Source organism: Malania oleifera, chromosome 8, assembly GCF_029873635.1.
Source record: "Malania oleifera isolate guangnan ecotype guangnan chromosome 8, ASM2987363v1, whole genome shotgun sequence".
Lineage (NCBI taxonomy): Eukaryota > Viridiplantae > Streptophyta > Magnoliopsida > Santalales > Ximeniaceae > Malania > Malania oleifera.
In genome coordinates, this window is record NC_080424.1 from 99,766,927 (window position 1) to 99,785,986 (window position 19,060).

The window sequence follows — 19,060 nt, forward strand, 5'->3', positions numbered from 1 at the left end:
TTGTTGTTCGCGTGTCTTTATTGATGATGTGCTCAAAATATGTCTTAGGTATGAAGATCAACTGATGTTGAATACAACTTTAGCTTCTCTATAGTCACCACCTTAGTTAACATATTTGTTGGAGATCTGCTACCTTAGATTTTTTCAAGTGTCAACACGCTGTCCTTTATCGGAGATCTAACGAAGTGATAACGTAATCCAATATACTTAGTTCTGAAATGAAATGCGGAGTTCTTTGCCAGATGTATCGTACTCTGACTGTCATTGTACAAAATATTCTTCTCCTACTTTAATCCAAGCTCCATTAACAAACCCTGAAGCCAAATTATCTCTTTACTAACTTTTGTCACTACTACATACTTAGCTTTTGTAGTAGATAAAACAACAATCTTTTGTATCTGTGACATCCAACTAATAGCTGTTGTGCCAGCAGTGAAAATATACTCGGTGGTGCTTTTGCGATGATCAATTTCACATGCAAAATCAGTATCAACAAATCCTTAGATTTTTAAATCGCTTTTACTGAAACATAGACACTTATCAATAGTGCCCCGTAGGTATCTCAAAATCTACTTCACTGCTTCCCAATATGTCTTCCCTGGATTTGACATATATTTGCTGATAGCTTCCACTACTTGACCAATATCTGGTCTGGTACCAACCATAATATACATTAGACTTCCAACGGCTGAGGCATATAGTACCCTAGCCATGAAGTATTTTTATTCATCTGTTTGGGGAGACTGATCCTTAGAGAGAAGGAAGTGACCTGCCAATAGTGCATTTACAAATTTGGCGCTGCTCATGTTAAATCTTTGTAAAACACGGCTGATGTACTCTGACTGAGATAACTACAACGTTCCTTGTTGCTTATCTCTAGAGATCCGCATCCCAAGAATCTGTTTTGTAGGACCCAAGTATTTCATATCAAATTCCTTTGACAATTCCTGCTTTAATTTTCTGATCTCTTATATATCTAATCCTACGACTAGTATATCATCAACATATAACAGTAGAATAATATAGCTAACACGATACCTTTTGAAGTAGCAACAGTGGTCGACATTGCACTTTTGAAAATTGTTCCTCTGCATATAGCTATCAAATTTCTTGTACCACTGTCTAGGAGCTTATTTGAAACCATACAAACTATTTTTCAATTTGCATACAAGATTCTCTTTACCTTTTACTGAGAAATCTTATGGCTGTTGCATATAAATTTCCTCATCAAGATCACCGTGAAGGGATGTCGTCTTGATATCCAACTGCTCAAGATGTAAACCCTCTGAGGCAACAATACTCAAAACAGATCTGATGGTTGTCAGCTTGATAGTTGGTGCAAAAATATCAGTGTAGTCAATTCCTTCCTTCTGTTCGAAACCTTTGACTACTAACCGACTTTTATACCTTTTGGATCCATCATGCTCTTCTTTGATCTTGTACACCCATTTATTGTGAAGAGCTTTCTTACCATTAGGCAACTTAGCTAGTTCCCATGTTTTGTTGGAGTTAAGAGACTTCATCTCATCTTTCATTGTAAACTCCCATTTGCTCGAATCTCCTGCCTGACATTCTTCAACATAACATTCAGGTTCTCATCCATCTGTAAGAAGTAAATGGTTCACATACCTCTTGTTTGGTATATGTTACCGAGAAGATCTCCTAAGCTCTGGTGCTGTAGTAGGAGGTGGTGGTGTAACAATCTGCTTCACATGTTCCTCTGCCTGAGGACTTTCGGTATTCTGCTGAGGATTCTCGATGTTCTGCTAACGTGTCCTTACACCTTCTAAAATATCATCCACATCTACAAAGGTTATTTCAGACTCTGTAGATTCTGTTGTGTGTCTATCTTTGTACATCACCTTTTCATCAAAAATCACATCTTTGCTTATGATCACCTTTTTGTTTTCATCATCCCAAATATGATACACATATTCATCTCTACCATAACTGATGAAAGTACATTTCCGGGATTTCGGATCTAGCTTATTTCTAACATGATCATTGATATGTACATATGCAACACAACCAAAAACTTTCAAATGTGAAAGTCTTACCTCTTTGTTACTCCCAACTTCTTCTAGTAGATTATAGTCTAATGGTACTAATGGACTTCTATTAATCAAATAAGCTGCTGTGTTGACTGCTTCTGTCTAAAACATCTTTGGCAAGTTTGACTACATATGCATGCTTCTGGCTTTTTCTATCAATGTTCTGTTCATACGCTCGGCTACGCCATTGTGTTGAGGCATATCTATCACAGTTCTTTCCATTCTGATATCATGCTCATTGCAGAATTTCTTAAATTCAGTGTCAACATAATCACCACCGTTATCTATTCTCAACTTCTTGATTTTCAAACCAGTTTTGTTTTCTATCATTACTTTCCAAATTTTAAAAGCATAAAAAACATCAGATTTATATTTCAGGAAGTAAACTCATACCTTCCGTGAATGATCATCGATAAATGTGACGAAATAATGCTTCCCACCTGTGGACGAAATGGTTGTTGGTCCCTATACATCTGAATGAACTAGCTCAAGTCTCTCCTTCTTTGGGGTACTGATGTTTGTCTGGAAATTGAATCTCTTATGTTTCCCAAATATGTAATCCTCACATGTGTCAATCTTCACCGATTGTAAATCACTCAACTTACCCTTTGAGTGCATCACCCTGAGTCCCTTCTCACTCAGGTGTCTGAGTCGTTGATGTCATATGTTGCTATCATTATTTCCTGTAGCAACTGTAACAAACATGCATGCATTAGGAGTTACATAAAGAGTACTACTTTTCTTACCTCATGTAATCATCAATGCACCCTTCGAAATCTTCCAATCATCACCAATGAAAGATGTGTTATATCCTTCATCAGCCAGTTGATCGACTGAGATCAAATTCTTTCTCAGGTTTAGAATATATCTAACATCTCTTAGTTTCCATACTGATCCATTGATATTTGTTGGCCTTACAAGGTTTAAAATTTTGTTATCTTATTTTGATGCTAACAAACAAGTGAAATTTAATGTATTTGTGTGAGTAATGATATTTCAGGGTTCATATATGTGAAAGTAAGGTCAAAGTGCTCACAAGGATCAAATGAAGCTTAAATGAGTCAAGACATGAATTACTTGTTGAAGAACATGAGGATATGAATAAGTTGTTGAAAGTCGAGGCATATTAAAGTCAAAAGATCCAAAGAAAGGTAAAGTAAGAAAGCTTAAAGAATATGGAAGTTTGAAGAAAAGATGGATTCAATCCAAGGACAAAGCATGAAGACTCAAGAACTTAGAATGTTAATATTTTAGAAGTCTCATATAAGTGCTTTAATGTTTAAAATATCATTTGAAATATTTTGAAGCTCTTAGGTTAACTTCTTAGACCTAGATACTTTTTAAATACCTGAATAATATTTTTATAAGGTCAAAAATTATTTTAAAAAGGTTAGAATCATTTTTGGAATAAAGAGCACCAAAAAGAGTTTTTCCCAAATGCTGTTAGTTTTTATACAGCCACATTGAGGTAAATTTTTCTCTATAAAAAACTCATTATTTTAAAGAGTGGTAAACATGAAAGTTGTAGGATTTTCTCTTAACTTTCTTTTGACACCAAAGAATACCTAATTTGGAATTATACATAAAAAGTTATGGTCAAAACATTGAAACGGGGTCACTGCTGTCAGACATTTAAACACTGTTCAACAGGAAAATTTTTAAAATTCTAATGTTTTAAATTATAGCCGTTTGAACCTTAAATATTCTAATAAATAGGGAAATTCTTTAAGGAAACTTTTTCAAGTTTGAAAGCCTATAAATACATGGTTTTGCAAAACAAAATAAAAAAAAAAGAATTGAAAAATCTGTTTTGAGGAGCTGAAAGTACTCTTGTTCTTCCTAAGTTTTCTTACTCACTCATTGAAAAATTATTTTGCTGAGAATTATGAAGTGCTGATCCTTCTTCCTTTGAATTCCGACTGCTAATTCTCTTCTAAGAAGGATATTGGTGAATTCTACACTTGAACTTCATTCTATTTCCTATTGATATTTTACATTTAAGTATATAGTGCTGAAATTGTACTAACTTGCTCTTTGAGAGAGTATACTTGTACGCAGATTTTATCTTATGTTTCTTGTAATTCATTGACGTTCCAAGGTGTTTGGATCGTTGGCTAAGCAAGGGGATATTGCTTAAAAAGACGGACTCTAGCTTATGTAAGGAGTGACCGAACGAGGGAATATCGTTTGGAGAAGGTAGGCTCTAGGCTTAACCAAGGAATGTTGTAATCGGTTTTGTTTCACCCGTCAACGGAATAGGTTTAGTGAATCCTTTGGTGGTTTGCCAAAGGCGAGGACGTAGGCTGGGTATAGGCCGAACCTTGTAAAAATCTCCGTCTCACTCTTTCTTTCCCTAATTTTTATTTTCCGTACATATTTAAAATTGCGTAGATGATTTAAATTGAAAATCAAATATACTATGCATATTTGGAAATCAAGTAAACTTAAAGATTAATTTTGATTTGGGTTGCGGAAACCGAAAGGGAGTACGTTGGTAAAACCATATCTTGCGGAAATCATACGGGAGTACGTTTTTTCGTTAAACACTCAAAGATAAATTAACTGAAAGTTTATTTGAGTTTTGAATATTTGGAAAGAGTGATTGAATGTTGTATTGAACATCATATTAAGCGAATACATATATACAGGGCTTGATTAAAATTTATATCTAGGGCTTACTACAAAAGCTTTATTGTGTTTGTGAAAGGATTGTTGAATATTAAACTACATTCTTCACAAGATTTTCAAATTCATAATCACGGGACTTATATAAACAAACAAACAATCTCAAGATTTTATATTACCAAAGTGCTAAAAAATTTGATATCTTGGTTTGGTTGTTTGATGTTTAACTTGTATTTGACGATTAAATTGATTGTCTGGTTTGAAGATTGTGTTTAATTGATTGGTTGTTTAATTGTGTTATTGATTGAACAAAAGAACTAAGTTCTAGTGTGATTGGTGAAATTAAACAAACAAAAAGAATTGGTTAAGTGTTTAAAAAAGTTAAGGATTCTTAAAAGAAGTTAAAAGAAATTTTTAAAAGCCAATTCACCCTCCCTCTTGGGAAGTTATTCCTAATTTCAATTGGTATTAGAGCGGGGTTATAACAAATCTTAAATAGTAGCTATAAAAAGATCTAAATGGCTAACTTAGGCGTAGCTCCCTTTGGAGAAGGACAATCTTCAATTAGGCCACCTATCTTTTGTGGTTTGAACTACACTTTTTGGAAAAAGAGAATACAAATATATCTTCAAACTATGAATTGGAAAGCATGAGAAGTTGTTATGGAAGGTGACCAAATTCCCACTAAGATAGTTGATGGAAAACAAGTTCCCAAAGAGAAAAATGATATGACGGACCTAGACTATAAGATACTACAAGTTAATGCTAGTGCTATGAATGTGTTATATTGTGCTTTAGATGCTAATGAATTTAATCGAGTAATGGCTTGTAAATCAGCTAAGGAAATATGGGATAAGCTAGAAGTTACTTATGAAGGAACAACGGATGTTAGGGATAATAGGGTTGATATGCTCACAAGCGAGTATGAAACCTTTAAGATGAACCCAGATGAATCAATTACAAATATGTTTACTAGGTTCACTCATATAATAAATTCTCTAAATGTCTTAGGAAAAACTTACACTACTTATGAGATGATAAGAAAAATTCTACGAGGCCTTTCCTCCATGTGGGAACCAAAAGCTACTGCTATCACGGAAGGTAGAAATCTGAAAAATACATCCTTAGATGAGCTTATAGGTTCTCTCTTCACATACGAAATGATAATGAATGAAAAGAGTGGGAAAACCAAAGCCCAAGAAAAAATAGCCTTTAAAACTTCACAAGAAAACTCTAGTAGTGAAGAGATGGATGAAGATGAAGCAGCCTTTATATCTAAAAAGCTAGCAAGGATACTAAGAAGGAAAAACAAATTCAAGAGAAGAATTCAAAAATTTGAATCAGATGAAGAAGAAGAAGAAGTTAGTAAGAAATCAAAGAATAAAACTCCTACTTGTTACAATTGCAACAAAGCTAGACATATCAAACTGGAATGTCCACTACTAAAGAAAGAATCTAAGAAGAAAAAGAAGAAGGCCATGAAAGCCACTACTTGGGATAGTACAAGTAGTTTGGAGAATGAAATAAGTGACCAAGAGGTTGCTTACACGTGCTTTATGGTATGGGATAACAAAGAAAGTTCCTTAACTAAATCTTCAAATAATTCTTGTAGTGATGAATCAAGTGATGAGGGTATGCCATCTTATGATGAACTTCAAAATGATCTATTCAAAGTACATAAGATGCTGATGAAAGCAAATAAACAAAACACCTCATTGAAGAATAAAAATGAAAGTTTAATGAAAGAGTTAGAATTCTTGAAGAATGTTGAAAGAGATAAAGACTCAAAACTCAAGCAATTAGAACATAAGTATGAATCAGCAAAGAAAGAAATAGAATCCAAAAATTTTCTGAAAAAGAAAACAACTTGAAAATTGAGAAACTAGAAATCAAGAATGAACAAATGATAGAAGACCTTCGATCTCTATTCTCTACCGTATATGAGAAAGATATGTATGTTTCTGAATTAGAGGATAGAATAAGAAAATTATCTCTAGAGTTAGAGAAATCACAAAAGAAAGTTGATAACAAGAAAGAGATAGAAAATCTCAAGAGTCAGATTGACGAAAAAGATAAGATCATTCATAACTTCACTAAAGGAAAATAAAATCTTGATAAAATGATTGGCTTACAAAGAATGTCTTTAAATAAAGAAGGCATTGGTTTCAATAGAATTGAAAATAAAAAGAAAAAGAATTCTTACATGGGATATTTCTTGAAAGAATCCAAAGACTATACTTGCACATTTTCTAATGCTTACACAAACATTATATGCTATCAATGCAAGAAAAAGGGGCACATAAAGTTTGAATGTCCGTTTAAGAGGAAAAGTGTTAAAACCAAACAAGTATGGAAAATAAAAGAAACCTCCCTTGAAAAATCTTTCGGACCCAAGAAAATATGGGTACCAAAAATGAAATAATGACTTCACACATATATAAAATAGAAAATGGCATTGTTGGCCAAAATCATAGGATGACTTTTTACAAGACTCAACTTAAGAAAATATAAAGAAAATATCAAATTTAAGTTTATTATATAACCGCCTTGATGTTACATGCTACATGCTTACTTGCCTACAAGTGATGTATTAATATGCTACATGTGTATTAATTAACTTGACTTGATTTATATTGAAAAGTATGGCTCATTATGTTGAAAATTGAGAATGAGGTTATTGAGCTTAAGTATAAATTTTCAATATAAGGATAATTCTTGAACATGTATGATTTTAAATGAATCACATGGATAAACATACTACTCTTTATCTATGAGCTATGAAAGATAATAGTAGTTATATTGGTATCCATGAACTATACATTATGTGATATTAAGCCTTGGTATCTATAAAGTATTTTTGGTTTCACATGTTAAAAATTTCAATAGATATCAAATCTAAAAGCTTACTTGGTATCACAAAGTCAAATTATTCATGAGCATGATTATGTCTATGAGCATGATGTGACATTGATGATCTTAGCATGATATTGATATTTGATATGTGATATGATTCAATATTTTACATGAGATGATAAAAGCAAAATTAATAACAAAACTGAATGTATTGAATTCAGGGGGAGTGTCATGAATCATTAATCAATTGATATCATGAATTATTATTATTATTATTATTTTTAAATTTTAAATTGGTATCATAAAAACCATCAAATTAATATTAGTTAGTATCTTGAATAAATGCGGTGAGCTACACACTACACATGCTATATTGAAAAACAATAACTTGAGTGTGTACATATGTTTGGAATACATGGTTATTGATATGCTCAAAATGATTTGTATTTGAATTTAAATCATTTCTTTTATTTTTGATTGATGTCAAAAGGTGGAGAAGTTGTGAAGCAAAAATTGGGCATAATTGAGCATGAACATTATATCTATTCAAAAGAAGTATTTAATATTGATTGAAAAAGCTTGTAAAACCAAAAGAAAGTGATGAGCATGATCGATGAAATTAATATTGATTTTATTAAGATGAAGCTTATTGAAAGGGGGAACCTTTTTTTTAAGGCTTACTTAAATTTTTGCTCCTTGTTTGTCATCATAAAAAAGGAAGAGATTGTTGATCTTACAAGGTTTAAAATCTTGTTATCTTATTTTGATGCTAACAAAAAAGTGAAATTTAATGTATTTGTGTGAGTAATGATATTTCAGGGTTTATATATGTGAAAGTAAGGTCAAAGTGCTCACAAAGATCAAATGAAGCTTAAAATAGCCAAGACATGAATTACTTGTTGAAGAACATGAGGACATGAATAAGTTGTTGAAAGTCAAGGCATATTAAAGTCAAAAGATCCAAAGAAAGGCAAAGTAAGAAAGCTTAAAGAATATGGAAGTTTGAATAAAAGATGGATTCAATCTAAGGACAAAGCATGAAGACTCAAGAACTTAGAATGTTAATATTTTAAAAGTCTCATGTAAGTGCTTTAATGTTTCAAATATCGTTTGAAATATTTTGAAACTCTTAGGTTAACTTCTTATACCTAGATACTTTTTAAATACCTGAATAATATTTTTATAAGGTCAAAAATTATTTTAAAAAGATTAGAATCATTTTTGGAATAAAGAGCACCAAAAAGAGTTTTTCCTAAATGCTATTAGTTTTTATACAGCCGCATTGAGGTGAATTTTCCTCTATCAAAAACTCATTATTTTAAAGAGTGGTAAACATGAAAGTTGTAGGATTTTCTCTTAGCTTTCTTTTGACACTAAGAACACCTAATTTGGAGTTATACAGAAAAAGTTATAGCCAAAACACTGAAACGGGGTCAGTGCTGTCAGACATTTAAACACTGTTCAACGGGCAAATTTTTAAAATTCTAATGTTTTAAATTATAGCCGTTTGAACCTTAAATATTCTAATAAATAGGGAAATTTTTTAAGGAAACTTTTTCAAGTTTGAAAGCCTATAAATACATGGTTTTGCAAAACAAAATAAAAAAAAAGAATTGAAAAATCTGTTTTAAGGAGCTGAAAGTACTCTTGTTCTTCCTAAGTTTTCTTACTCACTCATTGAAAAATTATTTTGCTGAGAATTATGAAGTGCTGATCCTTCTTCCTTTGAATTCCGACTGCTAATTCTCTTCTAAGAAGGATATTGGTGAATTCTACACTTGAACTTCATTCTATTTCCTATTGATATTTTACATTTAAGTATATAGTGCTGAAATTGTACTAACTTGCTCTTTGAGAGAGTATACTTGTACGCAGATTTTATCTTATGTTTCTTGTAGTTCATTGACGTTCCAAAGTGTTTGGATCGTTGGCTAAGTAAGGGAATATTGCTTAGAAAGGCGGACTCTAGCCTATGTAAGGAGTGACCGAACGCGAGAATATCGTTTTGAGAAGGTAGGCTCTAGGCTTAACCAAGGAATGTTGTAATCGGTTTTGTTCCACCCGTCAACGGAACAGGTTTAGTGAATCCTTTGGTGGTTTGCCAAAGGCGAGGACGTAGGCTGGGTATAAGCTGAACCTTGTAAAAATCTCCGTCTCACTCTCTCTTTCCCTATTTTTTATTTTCAGTACATATTTAAAATTGCGTGGATGATTTAAATTGAAAATCAAATATACTATGCATATTTGGAAATCAAGTAAACTTAAAGATTAATTTTGATTTGGGTTGCGGAAACCGAAAGGGAGTACGTTGGTGAAACCATATTTTGCGGAAACTATACGGGAGTAAGTTTCTTGGTTAAACACTCAAAGATAAATTAACTGAAAGTTTATTTGAGTTTTGAATATTTGGAAAGAGTGATTGAATGTTGTATTGAACATCATATTAAGCAAATCCATATATACAGGGCTTGATTAAAATTTATATCTAGGGCTTACTACAAAAGCTTTATTGTGTTTATGAAAGGATTGTTGAATATTAAATTACATTCTTCACAAGGTTTTCAAATTCATAATCACGGGGCTTATATAAACAAACAAACAATCTCAAGATTTTATATTACCAAAGTGCTAAAAAACTTGATATCTTGGTTTGGTTGTTTGATGTTTAACTTGTATTTGGCAATTAAATTGATTGTTTGGTTTGAAGATTGTGTTTAATTGATTGGTTGTTTAATTGTGTTATTGATTGGACAAAAGAACTAAGTTCTTGTGTGATTGGTGAAATTAAACAAACAAGTTAAAGAATTGGTTAAGTGTTTAAAGAAATTAAGGATTCTTAAAAGAAGTTAAAAGAAATTTTTAAAAGCCAATTCACCCCCCCTCTTGGGAAGCTATTCCTAATTTCAATATTGATCTTCATTGTCCCCTTGCCGGCAGTGTCGCAAGGTTGATCATTGCCCAAATATACTTTACCGAAATTACTTGATGTATACTCGTCTAGGTAATCTCTGCTGCAAGTGGCATGGAATGAAGCTCCAGAGTCTAACACCCAAGACTCCTTTTTGCTCTCCAAAGAGCAGATCAACAAATCATCATTTTTTGAAGCAACATTTGCTTCTATCTTTGCCCTCGTCTCACATTCTTTCTTTAGACTTCTACACTAGTTCTTGTAATGACCAATTTTTTCACAGTTCTAGCACTTAATAATTTTTGTGCCCTAGCAACCTGTGTCCTGAGAACCTCTGAGATTTCTGGATTTTTACCATTTGGGCCTAGATTTGCCGCGGTTGTTTGATCGTCCATGCCAATTTCCTCTGCCTCGACTTTCCATGTTCAAAGTTGAACTCAAAGTGGAGCCATGGTTTGACTGTATTTTGATTTCCTCTGTCAAAATCATGCAAACGACCTCATCGTATACAAGCTTTGATTTCCCTACAGAGCTACTAATTGCAGTAACAACACCATTCCAATTTTCGAGCAACTGACTGGGAATCAGTAGGGCACGTATCTCACTATCAAATGTTATCCCGACTGAGGCGAGTTGATCCGAAAACTCGTTAAAGTATTCAAATGTCTGCTAAAACTTTCACCTGCAGACATGCTCATAGTAAATAATCTTTTCATGAGATGTACCTTGTTAGCGCCTGACAGCTGCTCGTACATATTAGAAAGCGCATCCATTAGAGACTTGGTGGATGATATATGCTTGATATTGAATGCCACAGATTTTGACAACGTCATTCTAATGGCTCTAAGAGCTTTTCAATCAAGCAAATCCCACTTGTCCTCATTCATAGATGTTTTCTTACCCTTCAATGGTAAGTGCAACTCCTTCCCAAACAAATAATCTTCAATTTGCATCTTCTAGAAACCGAAATTATTGTCGTTGAAAATTTCGATTTTTGAACTCTTTTCGTTCGACATATCAATTCGCTAATCTAAAGGTGAAATTAGCTCAAATGAATAGCACGGTTGGATCCAGAACAGTCGAAAACCTTGGAAATGGTTCAAGTCGTTCAAAAAACGGACCCAAAATGACTCCGAATAGCTCGGTCAAAGATCAAGTCAAACATGGTCAAACTTGGTCAACTATGTTGACATGGCAATGCTGACATGGCAGGGTGCTGACGTGGTAGATGATGTGTCACTGGGGCCATCTACTGATGTGACAAGTGTTGGCATGGAACTGGGGCCCACCTGCTGACGTGGCAGTGTTGATGTGGCGCTGGTGCTGACGTGACACGTGGCATGGCGGCTGACTCAGCGCTGCTGAGGTGGCCGAGCTTGGAGCGGTTGTTCGGGTTGGATACAGATCCGAGTCGGGGACTGAGTCTGGAGTGGGTAGCCAGTTCGAGTTGTCGGGTTGGAGTCGGGTTACGGGGTTGGGCGTTCGGGCGAGGAAGACGCGTGGAGATTGTGAGCGCGTGAGCGGCAGGTGATCGGCGCATGACGAGGCGTCCTGCTCCGGCGAAGCGCGTGTTGGCGCATGTGCCTCCGTCTGAGCTCTTTTCGAGCTCCGATTTGCATTGTTGGCTTTGTCTCGGTGAGGTGAACATGATGGTGGCCTCAAAATTCAATTTCAAGCCACTGGACAGAGCTCTGATTTCGGTGAATACTTCGATTTGGTCTTTCTGCTCCAATTGGGCTTTGATACCACTTGTTAGGACCTTGTGAGCAATCAAAAAAATTAGAACACCAGAAATTTATGTGGTTCGGTCAAGACCGACCTACATCCACGGAGCACGCCACAAATTCATTAAAAATTCGCCGAAAAGAAATACAACCCTCTTCTTCCTCACACTCTCTTCTTCCTCTCTTTTCTTCTCTATATCTTCTCTGTGCATCTTATAACTCTCCACAACTCCTTATTTATAGGGCTGATAATCAATTTACAACTTATTACAATAAATCAAAAAATAGGAGGTTACATTCATCAAGATAAATGGAGATAAGGGTTACATTCATCAAGATAAATGGAGATAAATGACACAGCTCTCACAACTTGCAAATCGCGTTTCCAACTCAATGTCTCACGCGTCTCCAGCACAACATATACAAGATACCATGGTACCACTTCAATCTACCATTTACGAATTTAAGGTTTGAAATTTTGATATATTTAGGTTCCTTTGATCAAGGGTTTGCGAAAAAATATTAAAAAATATTATTTTTTATTTTTTTTTTCTCTATATTGAATGTTATTAAAAATAAAATTTTATTTTAAATACTTAAAAATTAAGAAAATATAAATGTTAATTAAATTATGTGTAAAATCAATTTTTTGTTCATTGATTTGCTATTTCTTCTTTTACTTTTCTTGATAACCAAACATGAAAAGAAAATTTGTCCGTATTCTTCTGTCATTCGCTTAATGTTTTTTCCAAGTTTCAAATGGAACCTTAAGATTTGTTTCTTAAATGTAATGACATGTATTTGTTTATAAAATTGCATAGCATGAATATATTTAATAAATAATATTTGTTGACTGAATTATGGATAAATATATTTAAAATAAGTTTAATTTTAATAATAAAAGAAAGCAAATCTTCTTTAATAATATAGGAACCAACTTATAACTTCACTAGAAAAAAAATAACGATTGAAGGCGACTAATTGACGTAACCTTAAGGAAAATTTGTGTATGACGTCAATGACCAAATCATTTTTTTTATTATAGAATAATAGTCTACATACCTATTTTGAATTTGATTTTACTAGAGCATACTGTAACAAATAGTCGACAATTTCCTCAAATCGCCGATGATTTTCTTTCAAGTTGATTTTACTGTAGCCTACTGTAGCGTACCATAACTTACTATATCAAACAGTTGACGATTGAGAAATTACTAAATTAGACAACCTAATTACGTCACATTTTAAACAACCAGTCATATTCTTAAATTTTAAATGATTACATATATTGATTTTTTTTTAAATCACTTATGATTGATAGAGGTCTTAAATTTGAATTTGTATATATTTTGACTAAATACAATATAAAATTATATTAATTTTTATTTTAACTTATTTAATTTTAAATTTAAATCCTAAATTTTATGCTCCCCAACACAGCGTTAGAATCATTCAAAACCCTCAAATACGATTGGTTATATAAAATGTAAAGTGGTTCGATTACCTAACCTAAATTTCTCGAAGACTTTTTTTGTAATAGAGTTATTAAAAATATAAAATAAAAAAAAAATTGCAATTAAATGGACTGGGTCATTGAAGTTGATAATTCAAACTTTCATTTTTTTCAAAACAAATGAATAAAAAGTTAACCACATCCATCATGGTTTGCACCACATCACCTAAGAATTGCATCATAACATCAAAGTAATCCACCTCATTTAAATTAATAAATTAATTTAATTTAATAAATTATTTGGAGAAGGCATTAATTTTTTGATGATGACTCATCTACCAACCTAATTTAAGTTTCTCTTTCAATCAAAATTGTCAAAATTTATTGAAAAGATGAAAACATAAGTGATTACATTAACCTTTAGTAAGTAATTTTTTTTGAAAAAAAAATGAACTATAATTTTTTAGAAATCAAATACTATTAAAAAATAAACTAGCTATAATATTATTAAAAATTTTAAAATTTAAATACTAAGCATATATAAAACTAAATGTTTCATTTATTGATTCTCATTTTCTTTCACTTTTATGACTAAATATATATTTTTAAAAGAAATCCTTCATAATTTTTTTCCCATTTTTTTTTTCACTTTTATGACTAAATATTTTTTTTTTTAAACAAGAAATCCTTCATAATTTTTTTCCCTTCCCCTAAGAATTTGTTTGAATGGAAAAATAAAGGAAATAAAATGAGAAGGAAACTCATTTTTTATTATATATTTATTTTTATATCAAATATAATTAAAAATAATTTGTTCTAATATAATTAAAAATTAAGAAAAATTAAACATAAATGGTGGATAAAATTAAATTTTTATTCATTAATTTGATATATTTTTAATATTTACATTATATTGTTTTTTTTATTTCCTTAATAATTAAACATAATAAATTATATTCCTTTTTAATTTCAAAACGGGGTTTATAAACAAATTATTCTTAAAAAAAATCTAAAGCAAGCTTCTACCAAAAGCAAAAATCGGACTTCCAAAGTGGAATATTTATTTTTTTTAAAAAAATGAACTCTTTTTTGTATCATTGATTGAATATTTGTCTTAAAACAAACAAAATCAAAAAGAGAAATTAAAAGAAGGGAAAGATTTAAGGTTTCCTATTTGTATGCCCAAACTTAACGCCAATAATGGTGTGATTTCAAGAGGAAAGGAATGTCAACTGAGCCTTCATTGTAAAACCTAAGACTTTAGAAGCAAAGAACAAAAAGGAAAAGAGAGAAGAGGAGGCAGAATTCAAAAATTCATGATTTGAAATGAAAAAAATATAGCTCAGGTAAGATTTTAAAGCCATGAATTTGACATTTGAAATGAAAAAAATGGAAGTTTAGACATGATTTTTAAAATAAACCTTGAAATTGAAATTTGAAAGGAAGAATGAAAGTTAAGGTGCAATTTTGAAATATAATATAGTTTTCTTCTAAAAAAAAAAAAACCTAGTATATCTGTGTCGGACAAATTTCACAAATCTAAAGAAATTGCATTGCTGTCTTAAAACTCAACAGAGCCAGCTCCAGCTCCGGCCGTCGCTACTCCGCCTGAGCTGCCTCATCGACGTCGACGACGCTTCCGCCGGCACTGGTCTTGCTAGTAAGCTCTCCTCCCCGGGGCGGATCTATAGCGTCTTAAGCGTGTGGGCTATAACCCCTCCACAATTGACAAAAAACCCTCAATATCTCCACTTCTCTGCCTCTCCCCGACTCCCTCACGCTACCACGCTGCCAGCCACGCTCGAATGCTCGTTGATCGACCTCCGTCCTCCGTCCAGACGCGGCCACCGCACAATTCCTGCTTCTCCGCCTTACGCGCGCCGGGCGCCCCTCAATCGGTCGATTCCGACTGTCCAGGTCTGGCTCTCTCTCGTTTTCCGCGTCTCCGACTCTCCCTCACCCGATCACACCGGCCTGAATCTCCGGCGAGGCTTTCTAAATATCAACATCACACTGATCAGTGCCCGCACCATCTGGATTTCTGGCATCGGGCTCTCCTGGGCTCCCAATTTCAACCCTAGACCCTAGGGTTCTTCCGAGTCTTAATGGAGGAAGAGGGAAACACATCTAGTAACCAGAGAGTTGGAGAGACTTCAGAGTCTGTTTAAGCTGTTGCTACTGAAAGGGGCACGAGTTTTCTGGCTGAAGAAGAAGAAGAAGAAGAAGAAGAAGAAGATGAAGATGATGAAGAAGAAGAAGAAGATGTTGATGATGGTAATTTTAAATTTGAAGGAAAGATGAATCCTTTGGACTATATGGAAGATGATGGTTCTACAATCCAACTTTATGAGAAACTTGAGTCACTGGAATATGAAGCCATGGCTAAGAAAAAGCGAAAAGTGCTTGAAGACCACCAGCGTGAAGGGTCAGCAAAGAAGGCCAGGCATGACAATGTTGCTGGAGCAAGTTTTGATGAAATAATGGAAACTATGAGTTTTGGTGTCCGCAGGAAAAGAAGAAAGCCCAAGAAAAGAGGTAGGCAGAAGGGATCCAAGAATAAACTTAGCCCTGAAATCACACGAATGCTTGGTGACGCTACTCTTCACTATGCCCGTGGCTGCTACAAAGAAGCCATTTCTGTGTTAAAAGAAGTTGTTCGGATAGCATCTAATTTGCCAGAACCATATCATACACTAGGGCTCATATATAATGCAATGAGTGATCATAATAAAGCCATGAATTGCTATATGCTTGCTGCTCATTTGATGCCAAAGGATTCATCTCTGTGGAAAATGCTCGTCTCCCTGTAGAACAGGGGAATACTGGTCAGGCTAGGTACTGCCTTTCTAAAGCAATTACAGCAGACCCTAACGACATAACCCTTAGATTTCTTCGTGCATCGCTCCATGTTGAGCTTGAAGAGTATCAAAAGGCTGCGGAGTCATATTTTCAAATATCAAGAATCTGTCTTGAGAATGTTGAAGCTTTGAAGAAGGGCTGTGAGTTGTACCTTAGATGTGGGCAGGTTGATCGCTCTATCAGCATTTTCGAAGAGTATCTCAAAGATCACCCAAATGAATCTGATTTGAGTGTGGTTGATCTGCTGGCTGCTATGTGCATGGAAAATAATGCACATTATAAAGCTCTTCACCATATTGAGCATGCCCACTTGATTTACTGTTCTGGGAAAGAGTTGCCATTATCTCTAACAATTAAAGCCGGAATCTGCCATGTTCATATTGGAAATAAGGAGAAGGCAGAGTCTCTCTTCAGTGTCTTGCAACGGGAGGATGCATATGATCATGGGGACTTAATTATTAAAGTTGCTGACACATATATGAGTCTTGAGCATTATGAATCTGCATTGAAGTATTATCTAATGTTGGAAGGGAGAGGTGAGAATGGCCTACATTTGAAAATTGCTCAATGTCACACGGCCTTGAAGGAAAGAGTAAAAGCAATACCATTCTTCTACAAGGCTTTACGCTTACTCAAGGACAATATTGATGCTCGGTTAACATTGGCTTCACTTCTCCTTGAAGAAAATGATAATGATCAAGCCATTTCATTGCTTTCTCCTCCAAAAGGTTTAGAATTGACCTTAGACCCCAATTCTGATGGACATAAACCGTGGTGGCTTGATGGGAAAGTGAAAATGAAGCTTTCCCAAATTTATAGAGCTAAAGGGAAGCTTGAGGACTTCGTTAGTGTAATCTTTCCTGTTGTTCGCGAGTCTTTATTAATTGAAACTCTTCAACAACGGTTCAAGACAAAGAAAAGGCTGTCAAAAGGCATTCTCTTTGAAAGACTGAAAGTACTAGACAATCATCAAGAAAATAATCTATTTCATGGATTTAGACCAGTTGCTATTCCATCAGATTTGTTGAAGGCTGCCAGAGCAAAGAAATCACTTCAAAAAAATAAAATATTGAAGGAAAAAAGGAAAGCTGCAGCCTTGGTTGCTGGAGTGGATTGGCAAAGTGATGATTCAGATGATGAGCTTCCACAGAAAGCATTAAGAGAGCCTCCCCTGCCTAATCTTCTGAAAGATGAAGAGCATCAACATCTTATCATTGATTTGTCCAGCACGTTGGCATCCTTGCAAAGGTACGAGGAAGCACTAGAAATCATTAATCTGACTCTGAAACTGGCCTACAATATAGTGCCCCTTGAGAGGAAGGTGGTGCTTCAATCTCTTGGAGCTCAGATAGCATACAACACAGATCCTACACATGGGTTTGACTGTGCAAGGTACATTGTTCAGCAGCATCCATATAGCCTCGCTGCCTGGAATTGCTATTACAAAGTAATTTCAAAACTAGAGAATCGATATTCAAGGCATGCGAAGTTCTTACATGGCATGCGAGTCAAATACAAGGACTGTGTAGCACCCATTATCATTTTCGAGCATCGGCTTACCATGATTAGCCAGCATCAAGCAGCTACGAGGGAATACTTAGGAGCTTACAAACTGATGCCTGAGAGCCCCTTGATCAATCTCTGCGTGGGTACTGCCTTAATCAACTTAGCACTTGGATTTAGACTACAGAACAAGCATCAATGTGTGGCTCGAGGCTTAGCATTCCTCTACAAAAATTTGCAACTTTGTGAGAGTACCCAGGAATCCTTGTTTAACATAGCCCGTGCATATCGTCATGTTGGCCTTGTTTCTCTGGCGGCATCATATTATGAAAGGGTGCTAACAAGTCACGAAAAGGATTGTCCTATTCCCAAGCTTCCAAATGAGAACCAAAATCTAGAAACTACAAAGAAGCCAGGTTACTGTGATCTCCGCAGAGAGGCAGCTTATAACTTGCACTTAATCTACAAAAATAGCAGAGCATTTGATCTTGCAAGGCAGGTCCTGAAAGATCACTGCACTTTGTAGAGATGCACACAAGATCATCATCCATCTTAGATACTGGTGGGAAATAGATGTGGGCAAAGTTGGATGTGGAGATACAATGTGAGGTCAATTATTTGGTTTACAAGATCATTGCATCGGAGTATAATTTTGGTTTTCGATGTTTAACGAAAAAAGGAGTGCATGATAGATGATGTATACCCTATTTATTCTCAATGGTTCAACATTGTACGTTGTTAATAAAGGATGTTTTGCAGATGTATGGGGAAATCTCATCTGGGTCTTTTCAGAATTAAAAAGAAAAAACCTTGAAAAGAAAAAAGTAAGAAAAAGAGCACACACTCATCACCAACTAGTCAGCTTATAAGCTAGTGCTTTAATTGGTGTACACAAATGGAGATTTTAAGAGAAAAATAAAATGTTAGATAAACCTAGTTGTTCCCTGTGATGATCTCATTGGCCTCACAAGAAAGGTTTCTATATATACATCCGAAAAATTAGAGAAAAGCCTTGTGTGTGTGTGTGTGTGTGTGTATTTCTTGTTAATCTAAATTAAATTCAAGACAAAATCTGTGCTTTGCA

General features: G+C 34.3%; 1 pseudogene; it reads left to right on the forward strand.

Moving 5' to 3' along the window:
* The first annotated feature begins 11,975 nt into the window (after positions 1 to 11,975).
* On the forward strand, positions 11,976 to 18,740 carry LOC131162855 (uncharacterized; annotated as a pseudogene).
* The last annotated feature ends 320 nt before the right edge of the window (positions 18,741 to 19,060 follow it).